The sequence below is a fragment of the Apostichopus japonicus genome, chromosome 9, assembly GCF_037975245.1.
Source record: "Apostichopus japonicus isolate 1M-3 chromosome 9, ASM3797524v1, whole genome shotgun sequence".
NCBI classification, from domain to species: domain Eukaryota; kingdom Metazoa; phylum Echinodermata; class Holothuroidea; order Aspidochirotida; family Stichopodidae; genus Apostichopus; species Apostichopus japonicus.
Genome location: NC_092569.1, coordinates 37,283,191 through 37,296,751, shown reverse-complemented (window position 1 = coordinate 37,296,751; position 13,561 = coordinate 37,283,191).

The window sequence follows — 13,561 nt, the reverse complement described above, 5'->3', positions numbered from 1 at the left end:
AATAGTTAATATGGTGAATCCACGTACCAATTAGTGTGAAGTTCTTCCAATGTTTACTGTTTGAGTTATCGTGTTTGCAATATTTTCAGACTCCTGTTAACCTCTGTTAACATCATTATGGCATTTGACTTCCGCGAAAAACACTTTACATCTTGCGGTCAATAAGGTATATATATACATATATATATATATATATATATATATATATATATATATATATATATATATATATTTTATATATATATATATATATATATATATATATATATATATATATATAAGTAGAGTATGTTCCAGGCTAGCAATTCATTGCTTCGCTACTCAGAGTTTCGTGGGACCCACGAAACTCTGAGTAGCGAAGCAATGAATTGCTAGCCTGGAATATACTCTATTTGTAATGCTCAGCAAAATGCTTAGAGCACTCTCGTTGAGGTACCTGACAGCTATATTAATCAGTGTATTTATACACCCTAACCAACTAGGCTATGGACGCTGATTGTATGTCCAGAGGTTCGAAACCGGTAAGGAAGGTCGTAATTCCACTGTAGGCGTTTGTCACCTGTATCGAACAATACTAGTTCTGTTTGGTGACATATTTATATATATATATATATATATATATATATATATATATATATATATATATATATATATATATATATATATATAAATATATTCCTCATACATGTTTTTGTGAATTTCAATTCCGTTTGTTTGTCTGAGATGAGAGTCATACGTCAAGAGGTGCACACTTTATTACATCGTTACCAAGGTATTTCGGTCGTTACCTTTATCAGTTTTTTGGGTTATTTGAATTTTCGTGGCCATAATCGGAACTCAAAGGTACATTCCGATCAAAATGGTCCATGGTTGACCCCTGTGCGACCTTCGTGTGCGAAGTTATCAGAGGTCAATTTTTTTTTTTTTTAAATAAATACACTTACGATGGTCGCACAGACTTGTCATGTTGCTTTTTGGAATCAGCGTGTCAAACTACATCTGACCGCGAGGTCAAAAGGTCAAAGGTCAAATCTTGAAAAATATGCTCATTTTAGGAGATACGGGGCAAAACAAAAAAAAGTTTGTCAATATTTTGATATATGATAGAGCTCTTTGTGTTATATTTAGGAAACCCACTCCCGCTTCAATCGGACACCCAGTTCTCAAGTTATGAGGGGCCAAAGGTTGGTTTTGATACCTTTCTAGCAATAACATTATGTGTGTACATTGTAGGCCAAACAAATTTTAGGGCAGAGTGCACATCTTCAAGAGGAACATTTTTGATAAAAACCATCAGGTCATCCAAGGTCATTCAAGGTTGATTATGTGCAAAAAACTGCCAACTTATGCTAATTTTTGCAACAACTTCTAGTCACGAAGTCTGACATGGCTGGTATATTGGGACAGATTGTGAATGAAGTAGGGGCACATTTTCCAAAATAACCGTGATGTGATCCAAGGTCACCAAAGGTCATTTATGTGTCAAAATGTGTTTTTTTTTCTCAATAACTTGTGAAACTACCACTGACAGGGTCCTACATGGTTGATATTTTGGGACTGGTTGTGAATGGGGTAAGCGATCGTTTCCAAACATAACGGTTATATGATCCAAGGTCAACAAAGGTCAATTAGGGGTCAAAAACTAGTATTTTTGCAATAACTTGAGAACCAAATGTCCATCAAGGTTGGGAGTTACGCTATTGTAATCCAATAGTAGACCTGCATCTGGGTGACCTTTGACCTCAGGTTGACCTCCAGTGACCTGTATTAGCTTCTTTCAAGTTGATTCTGTGAAGTTTCGTGGGCATATTCCAATCTAAATTGTCCTTAAGTTGACTCCTCTGCAACCTTAATGTGCGAAGTTATTAGAGATCAAGGTTTGGTTTGGTTTTGTAATACTTGGTGTGTGGATTCATAACATTGAGTACAAGAACCCTATTGTTTTTAATGAAGGTGTGTATAACCACGTACAGTAGACTGACCTGTGTTATCATGCCATAGCGTTATTGTAACAGCTAGTTCTGGTTATACTAACAAGCAGAAGTCTAGTGCATTGAAGTCATCGAAACCTCAATGCATTTTGCATTCTGGTTAAAAAGGCATCCCATTTTTTTTTTAACTTGAAAAACTCATTCATATACATTTGTTGGCGCCTTTAAGTACCGCTTCAGCTGAAAGATCGTTCTCCGCACAGCGTCTCCTAAAGAATTATCTGAGAAGCACAATGTCACAAAAGAGATACAACAGTCTGATGTTATTGAATGTACACAAATCTAAGACCGATGACTTCGATTTAACCGAGGTTGCAAACTATTCAATGCGGGTGCTGCCGAGCAGTTATTAAGAGCGGACCGGATAGTGTATGTGTGTGTACCAAACCTACCAATAGTAATCATTTCTCCCATATTTCTCGTTTCCGGATCAGTATACTGCAAACACGTAAAAAGAGAGTTTATTTTTTTCTTTTCAAAGTCAATGCAAAGGCTAATAAATTGTAAGTATTGTTTGTATAGTTAGGAAGAAATTCATCATCTTGACGAGAACACCGGTTGTAACATCCACCTCCATTATTCAGTTCTCACCTTCCCTTGCCGCAGTCTTCATGTCCACAATGCAGGAGCATACAATCAAATCGAATTTGTATTACTCGTCAACAACTCGTAATTTTCCTATGGCTACAGCCAGGTGCCCATTTTATAACTTGTCATCGTTGTATAACAATTACTTTTAACATTGAAGAGAGTTGGTGGATATTTTCAGTTAAGTTTAAAAACCCTTTTCCTTTTTGCATTGCTTTCATAGTAGTCCCGTTACCAACAGAAGTCCCGTTACAGAATTAACGCCACATAATTATGACTTCTAAAAAGTTGTAGCTGATCCTGATCGTCGAACATGTGCGTGATAGACTATCGAACAAGCAATGCAGTTATTACATACATTAATATATTATTGCACAGGTGTGGCAGACAAAGACATCTAGAAGAGAGCTGAATACACGTGTGCTTTATATCCCATTCACACCTGGGTGTATTTGTCGTGACATAGGTCCACTTGTTCCTTCATATCCAAGGAGTAGATGTGTATACACATGGTTAATCGGCCGGATGGGCAGTACAAGTGTCCAGTAAGTGGACCGTTAAAGAGATTTACGGATCAGTAAAGAGGGGAAATAAGTCGACTAAATGTGAAGAGGTTTGTATTGATTTACAGGCTACCGTCGAACTTAACACACCGCAACCTAAGGAGGTTTAACATATAGTAATCATATATCCCTCTACATTATGGCTCTGGCGTATAGATGTAAGAGTGGTGGCGGTATGCACGTTGAAAACTACCCGGATGCATTAACGCGGTCTCTAAAGCCTTTTAGAAGTCACTGGATAGGCTGTCGCGTAGGCCATCCATGGCACCCTCGGTTTTTATCTTTAAATATGACTATATGGACTGTTAGCAACGATATAACCCCGTTTCTCAGTACTGGAATATGAATAAATGCTACATCGAGGACTTTGCATTAATAGTATTCTCACCTCCTGTTTCCACAGCAAAAGAAAAAGAAAAAAAAGAACTCCTTAAGGCATTACGTTGATTTTCACCCTACAAACTACTGTGGCATGCTTACATTAAACCAGACAGCAATATACAGTTCGGTTTCAGTGATAATCTTATATGAATGCAACACACTATAGGCTGTAGGGTATAGACAGGATGAACAACGTACTTCAATCTAAGTAGTACAGCAAAAAACATTGAGATATGACCAATAATATTAACATTGGCAGCTGATGAACGAGATAGAAACGTTTCTTGTATTCAGCATACAGATTGATATACCAAAGACCACAGGCTTCTTCAACTCAATGTGGTACACCTACAAGTCGTACATTAAGCAGGCGCCGGGAGATTTGTAATCCCTGGTCCACATGACTTCAAATGACATATGACCTCTACAAAAAACAATAGGTATGTACTTAAAGCAGCATTTTGCGTTGGGTCGCTTTTTTCCACCTTTTTAACATGTGCATCGATTTTTTTACATGTATCAATCATAAAACCGCAAACTAAGATACCATCCAAGTTTCACCCTGCCAAGAGCGTTAATTAGCGAGTAAGTAACGATTTATATCGATAACGAGTAAAGTGTCCTCGACAAAGTTTTCATATCTCCAAATCCACTAGTTTGAATTCCACCAATCAGTGAATAGTATGTTTATTCATGAGCATTTTGCGTTTGGTCGCCGTTTTCTACTTTTTTGACATGTCCATCGAGTTTTTTACATACATCAAATCACAAAACAGTAAATTAAGATATTAGCCAAGTTTGTCCCTGCCAAAAACGTTAATTGGCTAGTATTCCACATACAAAATTAAATCGCATTCAGTTCCCAAACCCACTAGTTTGAATTCAACCAATCAGAGATGCAGGTTTAGTTATGAGCCGTTGCTAAAAATAGATTCAAGACTTTGCGTTGGTACAACCAGGGAGTTGTTATGCAACACCACTGGTACAACTGCCATATAGACTGTACACAAATCGAGCGTGGTGTTATATTACGTATCTGTCAATGACTTTCGTAGTGTTTAAATATTCATATTATGGGCGAGGTTTATTGGGTTGCCAACGGAAAATATCTTGGAGAACAACAAAGTTGAAAGTTGCAATTTTTTCGACTTTTATGCCACCATTTGAAGTAAAATATAAATAGATAAGCTAGTTATGTATGTTGTTATGGCATAGTGGAGTCAGTGAGGTTGAGAAATATCATAGTCGAGGACGCAAAATGCTGCTTTAACGTGTCACAACTACATACCATATGAGATTGGGCCAAGCTCCCCTTCTTGAGATCAGTGGCGTAGCCAGCATTCTATTGTTAGGGGGGCAAGATTTTTCGGGGGGGGGGGGCAACCCCGTGATGGTTGATGATAGGAATTACCAAGAAATATATGTATTAATGGGCACCTCGTCTGCACAAATACACATCCAATGGTTAGGCCTAGGTCTATGTGAGATATGAAATTGAACTTGATATAATGATCTTTCAATTCCATCGTTTCGAAATACGCTATAGGGGCCTATGGTTTAACAAATAACAGTAATGCAGCGTGAGTAAATGAATAAATAATTCCGTACATTATGAAAAGGATACAATGAATAAATTAGCTACTCTAATTCACTACATGCCCAGATTTCCACACAAACAAGTTTCACTAGGCCTATTGGGCCTAAACGTGCAGTGAAAATTATCCGCGAGTGGCATCATTGGTTGCTGAAAATGCACATGGGTTGCTAGCGCTAGTTTGTAATGGTTATACAACCGGCCAAATTATTGGCGCTTATTCTGTAGGACGATATTGATCAACGGTCTCCGTATGTGGGTATGATGAAAGCACAAAATGTGTAATATCTCGGTCTGATTACCAAGTTCTGACCTTATAACATGAGCCCTGAGGTATGAATACTTGTGATTAGAACTCGAAAAAGTGTAAAAAAGAAGTATTTTGAATACATCACTGGATTTCATTGGGGGGAGGGGGGACAAGATTGTAGCACAAAGCAAATGGGGGGATTTTCCCCCGGCCTCCTCTGGCTACGCCACTGTTTGAGATATCGTGTTTTCAAGGTTTTCACAATTTGACCCCTGGTGACCCCAAATGACCTTTGTCCTCCTCTAAAACAACAGGCTTCTTCATCTCAATGTGGTACTCCTACACACCAACTATAAGATTGGTCTAAGCTTCCCTTCTTGATATATCGTGTTTACAAGCAATGCGACACTCGTCGGCCTGCACGACTCAGTACAAAGGTTACGATTTTCATCGAAACCAAAAAGGCACTACCCAAGGGCGGCGGAACCGGGGGGCACGTGCCCCCCCACTTTTCATCAGGTTAAAAATGTGCCCTTTTTCTACATAAAAAATTGAGGTGTCTCAAGTTAGCAAGAGGCTAGGGAACCAGAATGAACACTCGGGAAGGGCCGTTTTCGGCCATCTGAGGGGTTTGTAAAACCAAAAATTTTTCTGTACGCTCCGCTCCAACCGATGGTGGCGCTCCGCTCAGATAGTCGTGCATATAACTTTGCAAATCCTGGCTACGCCCCTGACTTTTAATGAATTTCTGTGGGTCAATCTCAAAGCTATTTCGAATGGGAAAAAAATTGTTAAGATATTAACACGGAATAAACTCTAATTCGGAAGATTCCTACATTAGCAACTAGCATGATTTCACCTCATTTTGTCTCAAAAGAAAACTTGTTCCTTGTTTCCCAATTTGCACATTGGATATTGCAATGCTAGTATGCATATTTTCTTGGGGGGGGGGGGGGGGGCGTTGATGGAGTGATGTGTATACGCAAATAAGATAATACAATAAGAGTTATAAAGGGTAGGCCTACTAAATATAAGGCTGCATCAGTCCAATCGAATTTCTGCAGTGCCCTTTGATGTCGGTGCCCCCCCCCCAGATTAAAAGTGCTTCCGCCGCCCTTGGCACTACCATTGAGGCCTGCGTAGAGTCAAGCGTGGTTGGTGCTCTAGTTTTTGGTTTCGATGATAATCGTAACCTACATGCATTCATGCAGGCGGAGAGTGTGTGCATGTATGTATTTGTGCGTGTGTGTGTGACGCCTCGCTTGTAAACACGGTATCTCACGAAGGGAAGCTTGGACCAATCTAATATTTGGTGTATATGAGAACCACACTGAGTAGATGTGCCCTATTGTTTTTGGTGCCTGTGAAGGTCACCAAAGGTCAGTTAGAGGCCAAAAACCAAAATATTAAAACAAGCAATAACTCCCATTGACAGGGTCCGACATGGTTGATATTTTGGGAGTACTAGTAGTGAATGGGGTAAGGGATCGTTTCCAAACATAACACTCATGTGATCCAAGTTCAACAATGGTCAGTCAGGGGTCAAAGACTAGTATTTTTGCAATAACTTGAGAACAAAATGTCCGTCAAGGTTGGGAGTTACACTATTGTAATCCAGTAGTCAACCCGCATCTAGGTGACCTTTGACCTTTATTAGTTTCTTTGGTTATTTGAAATTTCGTGGCCATAATCGGTTCTCAAAGGTACCTTCCGATCAAAATGGTCCATGGTTGACCCCTGTGCGACCTTCGTGTGCGAAGTTATCAGAGGTCATTTTTGTTTTGTTTTTTAATGACGACAGTAAGGATGGCCGTACAGACTTGTCATGTTGCTTTTTGGAATCAGCGTGTCAAACTACATCCTACTATGAGGTCAGAAGGTCAAATCTTGAAAAATATGCTCATTTTGGGAGATACGGGGCAAAGAAAAAAGTTTGTCAATATTTTGATATAAGATATCCATTGCTTGTGAGGTCAAATCTTCTATAGGTGACCGGAGGTCAAACTCTGAAAACCCTTTTACATGATATGTAACGATGGAAATCGTGGATACCTCTAATACTTGGTGTGTGGATTCATAACATTGAGTACAAGACCCCTATTGTTTTTGATGAAGGTGTGTATAGTCACGTACAGTAGACTGACCTGTGTTATCATGCCATAGTGTTATTGTAACAGCTAGTTCTGTTTATACTAACAAGCAGAAGTCTAGTGCATTGAAGTCATCGGAATCTCAATGCATTCTGGTGTTATTAGGTGGTGTGCATGGGCGGGATTACGGGGGGGCAAGAGGGGCTTTCCCCCCCCCACTTTTTCCCAGACCTTAGTTCACTTTTTTGTCGTTTTTGCAGACAAATGTGCACAACCCTAATCGAAATTATTCCCCCACAACAGCTCTATCAAATAGGCCTATTTGTTTCGAATCTAATTCGAATTTGTGTTTAACATCGTAACATGCAGCATGCAGAATAACTGGAGCTGGAGCTAGCACATGGTTCGCAGCACAGGTTACAAATCCTGGCGATAACACACTAGCGATTCAATTCTGCATGTGATGATTCCGCGGCGTGTGCTACAGTGCTAGCTTCAGGAATTGATTTTCAACGTTGCTGCTCTACTGAATGTGTTGAATAACTAAATCCAGAGAAACGATTTACGACAGCCAGATTTGCATATTGGGTATATCAATAATTAAATTCAATACACTGACACATGACACCCCCCCCCCCCCCCCGTGTCATTCAACAATATGCAATGGCAATGGCAAAGTGGGGACCGCGGGGAGAATTTCGAAGTGGGTGCTGAACATATTCTTGATCGGTCCAATGCACAATATACTAATAATTTTAGGGGGAAAGAACTGTCTAGATGCGATTTATTGTTACCAGAGGTGTCATTTTTGCTTATCTAGGATTTCCTTTTTGCTTAAATTTCGATGCGCCGCGCCAACTGATGGTGGTGCACCGCCTAATTAGTGACGTATAAGCTTCAGTTGTACATCACCATATAAGTTCTTCTATCCGTCCTCCCTAAATTTACACAAGTTCATTAATTGTTTAGATGCAATTAAAGCCTATATGGGTGTTAATTTTACCGATCTAAGGGTACCTTTCATCGAAATTTCGACGCTCCTTGCCAACCGATGATGGCGCTCCGCTTAGATAGTGACGTATAACAAAAGTTGTACATTACCATCTGACCATATGTTCTACTATCAATCCTCTTCAAATTTGTAAACGATAATTAACTATCTAGATACAATTGCAGACATGAGATCCATATTTCAAGGATGGGTACATGCAGCTTAGAGCACTCGGGAAGTGCCGTTTCCGGCCATCTGGAGGGTTTGTAAAGCCAAAAAATTTCGTGTACGCTCCGCGCCAACTGATGGTGGCGCTCCGCTTAGATACTCTTGCTGGCAGGTTTGCCCCCCCCCCCACTTTCACAACTCAAATCCCGCCCCTGGTGGTGTGTATATGCTCAGTTGGAACTGGGGTGGAGGGCTCTCTTGCGTGATCTCCCTCGATGACACACAACAGGTAAACACTATATTATGAAGGCCTACCGTTCGTTACGGTTGCACTTTATATTGTGTAACTAAGTAACAAACCACCGAGGCCCTGAAAGTGTTTATGTGTAACTGAACATATATCTATATCAAACTAAGTCACGATAATATTTACAAACTGGGAGATTTATCAACCTTTGTTTAATTAACTTTGGTAAAGTACACACTTTGTTTTCACGTCATGGTTATGGTATGCCAGAGAGCGTGAGAAATGCCGTCCAAGTCAGTGTTTATCTAATTTTTTTTAATAACTTTGGGGCTCTTCATTTGAAATTAAAGGCCGGTGCAAGACATCTTTGTCGCTCTTGTTATTAACCATTAGAATTTAAATCATTTTTTCACACTTCATTTTCATAACATTATCTTCGACAGGAAATGCGTCCTACACGGCCATTTATTTAACATGTGAATCCAAAGTATGGATCGTAATTGCTCAGTCTAATTAATTTGATCGTATTCGTACTGCACTAAGAGGGTCGCGTGGGGGAAGGGTAACAATCAACCTTTTACTCAAATATTCGAACACTTTATCATGGACATGAAACACATTCCCTCCTGTCACTGACTGGTCGAGGAAATAGGCCAACTGCAACTCAAGCCATGCATATTGGCCATATCTGGTAACAGGTTGACGTTAGCCCATGGACAACCACGAGATATCAACAAATGGTTATACCCTGAGAAGATACATGTCGGAAATATGCTTGCATCAAATGTGTGAAAGAAATAAGAATATGCCTTTAATGTTCCTTTCCAGACTTCAACTCTATAAGTGCAACTTAATATTATTGCATCTGTTCAATAGACCTGCTGACCTGTAAGTACAGTCATAAACAGAGGTAAATGTTTGTCACAGCAGTAGTTATTGACATACTGGAGCTCTCGAACACCTGGCCTCTATTCTGTCAGATCGTACACCGTTCTATTACAGCAGGGAACAGTCCTTGGTTTTAGGTTATGGTCGGGTCCATGGAACGCAAAAGCAAACTACTTTCTTGTACGTATTAATGTTTTTTATACGATGATGATGTAGGTGCATCACGTGTTGTAAGCAGCTTAATCAATCACGTGGGTAGTTGACCCTGCACCATTGTAAAATCAAACGATTGTTGAACTTTTCCTCACGAACAACACAACTGGAAGACCTAGCATACGTTTTGCTCTTTCTTTGGTATTTTCGGCAATTTGCCACAATATATATACGGTCACAACACATTGGTCTCTACACCTATGTTTTCGTCAACACGTAGAGGCAATGCACAGTGACCTGAACAGGATTTCGAAGGTGTTTTTTTTTTCAAAGGTGGTTTTCAATGGGGAATTTCAAGGTTGGGGGGTGGGGGAAATTCAAAATTGCCCAGACTGATTAAGATAGGAGCCTGAAATTTTTTTGTAGAGCAAGAGGCAATGAAATATTTTATGAAGGAGGGGGGGGGGGGGAGGGGACTGTACTGGAGTCATGAATTTGACTCCTATGAAGGGTGTGTTGGTGTCCTCCCCTAGGAAAAAAAAAGAAGCTTTTAACGTCAAACGGAGCATTCTGAGGCATATTTAGATTATAATAATATATAAGCAGATCTAAATGCATAATAGTAACCAGAATGCAAAATGCATTGAGGTTTCGATGACTTCAATGCACTAGACTTCTGCTTGTTAGTATAACCAGAACTAGCTGTTACAATAACACTATGGCATGCTAACACAGGTCAGTCTGTACGTGGTTATACACACCTCCATCAAAAATAATAGGGTTCTTGTAATCAATGTTATGAATCAGCACACCAAGTATTACAAACCAAACCAATCTCTAATAACTTCGCACATTAAGGTTGCAGAGGAGTCCACTTATGGACAATTTAGATTGGAATATTCCAACGAAACTTCAAAGAATCAACTTGAAAGAAGCTAATACAGGTCACTGGAGGTCAACCTGAGGTCAAAGGTCACCCAAATGCAGGTCGACTATTGTATTACAATAGCGTAACTCCCAACCTTGATGGACATTTGGTTCTCAAGTTATTGCAAAAATACTAGTTTTTGACCCCTGATTGACCTTTGTTGACATTGGATCACATGACTGTTATGTTTTGAAACAATCCCTTACCCCATTCACAACTTGTCCACAAATATCAACCATGTCGGACCCTGTCAATGGTAGTTTCACAAGTTATTGCCAAAAAAACACATTTTGACCCATAATTGACCTTTGGTGACCTTGGATCACATCACGGCTTTTTTAGAAAACGTGCCCCTACTTCATTCACAGCTTGTCCCAATATATCAGCCATGTCAGACACTGCATCTATTACACCACACCACCTACATCCTAGGTCAGTGCTGGGTTTGAAATTTGAATGGTATTGTACCTGTGCAACTTACATCCAACCAGAACTACCAATGATCTACAAATATTTTCTAGAGAAGGCATGCTTCGCCATTCAAGTGCACTATTCCATCGAAATCACATCAACTCTTTAGCAAAATATCCATACGGATGAGTGACAAGTGTTGCAGTAGCTCTAGCACTTTTATATATCTATGGTCTGCAAGCAAGCCTTGGAGGACACTGTTACACACACACATGTATGTAGCTATGTACATAGCAATTCAGGACTTCTAGCGACACACTTAAGTCAATGGAGATATTGTCGCGAGTTCAGATTCAAATCTACGGATGCCCATAAGATCATTTTCAATTGTCAATAGGCTCTCCTATTCTTATGAGGCGAATCGCCCATGTCATCTACTTATAGGCTGGACGATGGGAGATACCGTATATTATGAAAAGGTTTTTACAAGTTGACCCCTGGTGACCCTAAATGACCTTCGACATCCACCAAAAACGATAGGCTTTTTGTACTTAATGTGGTCAACCTACATACTAACTATGAAATCAATCCAAGCTTTGCTTCTTGAGATATCATGTTTACAAGCTTTTCACTATTTGACCTCTGGTGACCCCAAGTGACCTTTGACCTACACCAAAAACAATAGGCTTCATGTACTAAATGTGGTACTTCTACATACAAAATATGAGATCAGTCCAAGCTTTGTTTCTTGAGATATCATGTTTACAAGCTTTTCACTATTTGACCTCTTGTGACCCCAAGTGACCTTTGACCTACACCAAAAACAATAGGCTTCATGTACTAAATGTGGTACTTCTACATGCAAAATATGAGATCAGTCCAAGCTTTGTTTCTTGAGATATCATGTTTACAAGCTTTTCACTATTTGACCCCTGGTGACCCCAAGTGACCTTTGACCTACACCAAAAACAATAGGCTTCTTGCACTCAATAAGGTTCTCCTATGTACCAAATATGAGAACTGTCCAGGCTTCCCTTCTTGAGATATCGTGTTTACAAGCTGGGCGTCACAAAAGCGCGCACACACACACACACACGCATGATTGCAAAGGTTACGATTATCATCGAAACCGAAAACTCCGAAATTTCATCCAACTGATTTAGGTAGTGACCTGAACCTTTATGGGAGGGCCCGATAAAAAGGAAGAATATTTTATAGGAGAGGTTCTGCTGTAGGGTCATCAGATAGTCTTATACATAATCAGTTCTCGGTTCCAAGGCATGAACCAGATTTGAAAGAATTATTATGGCTTGAGAAGCAAATTTGATTGCAAAATGGGTATCTTCATGGTAGTACATGTTAGGCTACTGTATATTCTAGTCCGCAGCTATAATTTTGCAAGCCCCTTAATTGATCCTAGGCCTGTACCCCCTGATCTGGCCCGATGGTCAAACCTGAGTGTGATGCATTTGGAATTTTGCTGTTCTGTGTATTTAGAATGTCATCAAGTTGGAAACATAACATACCTCCAGTATTGTACTCAACCACAAACATAACATACCTCCAGTAACGTGCTCAACCACAAACATAACATGCCTCCAGTATTGTACTCAACCACAAACATAACATACCTCCAGAATTGTACTCAACCACAAACATAACATACCTCCAGTATTGTACTCAACCACAAACATAACATACCTCCAGTATTGTACTCAACCACAAACATAACATACCTCCAGTATTGTACTCAACCACAAACATAACATACCTCCAGTATTGTACTCAACCACAAACATAACATGCCTCCAGTATTATACTCAACCACAAACATAACATGCCTCCAGTATTGTACTCAACCACAAACATAACATACCTCCAGTATTGTACTCAACCACAAACATAACATGCCTCCAGTAACGTGCTCAACCACAAACATAACATGCCTCCAGTATTGTACTCAACCACAAACATAACATACCTCCAGTATTGTACTCAACCACAAACATAACATACCTCCAGTATTGTACTCAACCACAAACATAACATGCCTCCAGTATTATACTCAACCACAAACATAACATGCCTCCAGTATTGTACTCAACCACAAACATAACATACCTCCAGTATTGTACTCAACCACAAACATAACATGCCTCCAGAATTGTACTCAACCACAAACATAACATACCTCCAGTATTGTACTCAACCACAAACATAACATACCTCCAGTATTGTACTCAACCACAAACATAACATACCTCCAGTATTGTACTCAACCACAAACATAACATACCTCCAGTATTGTACTCAACCAC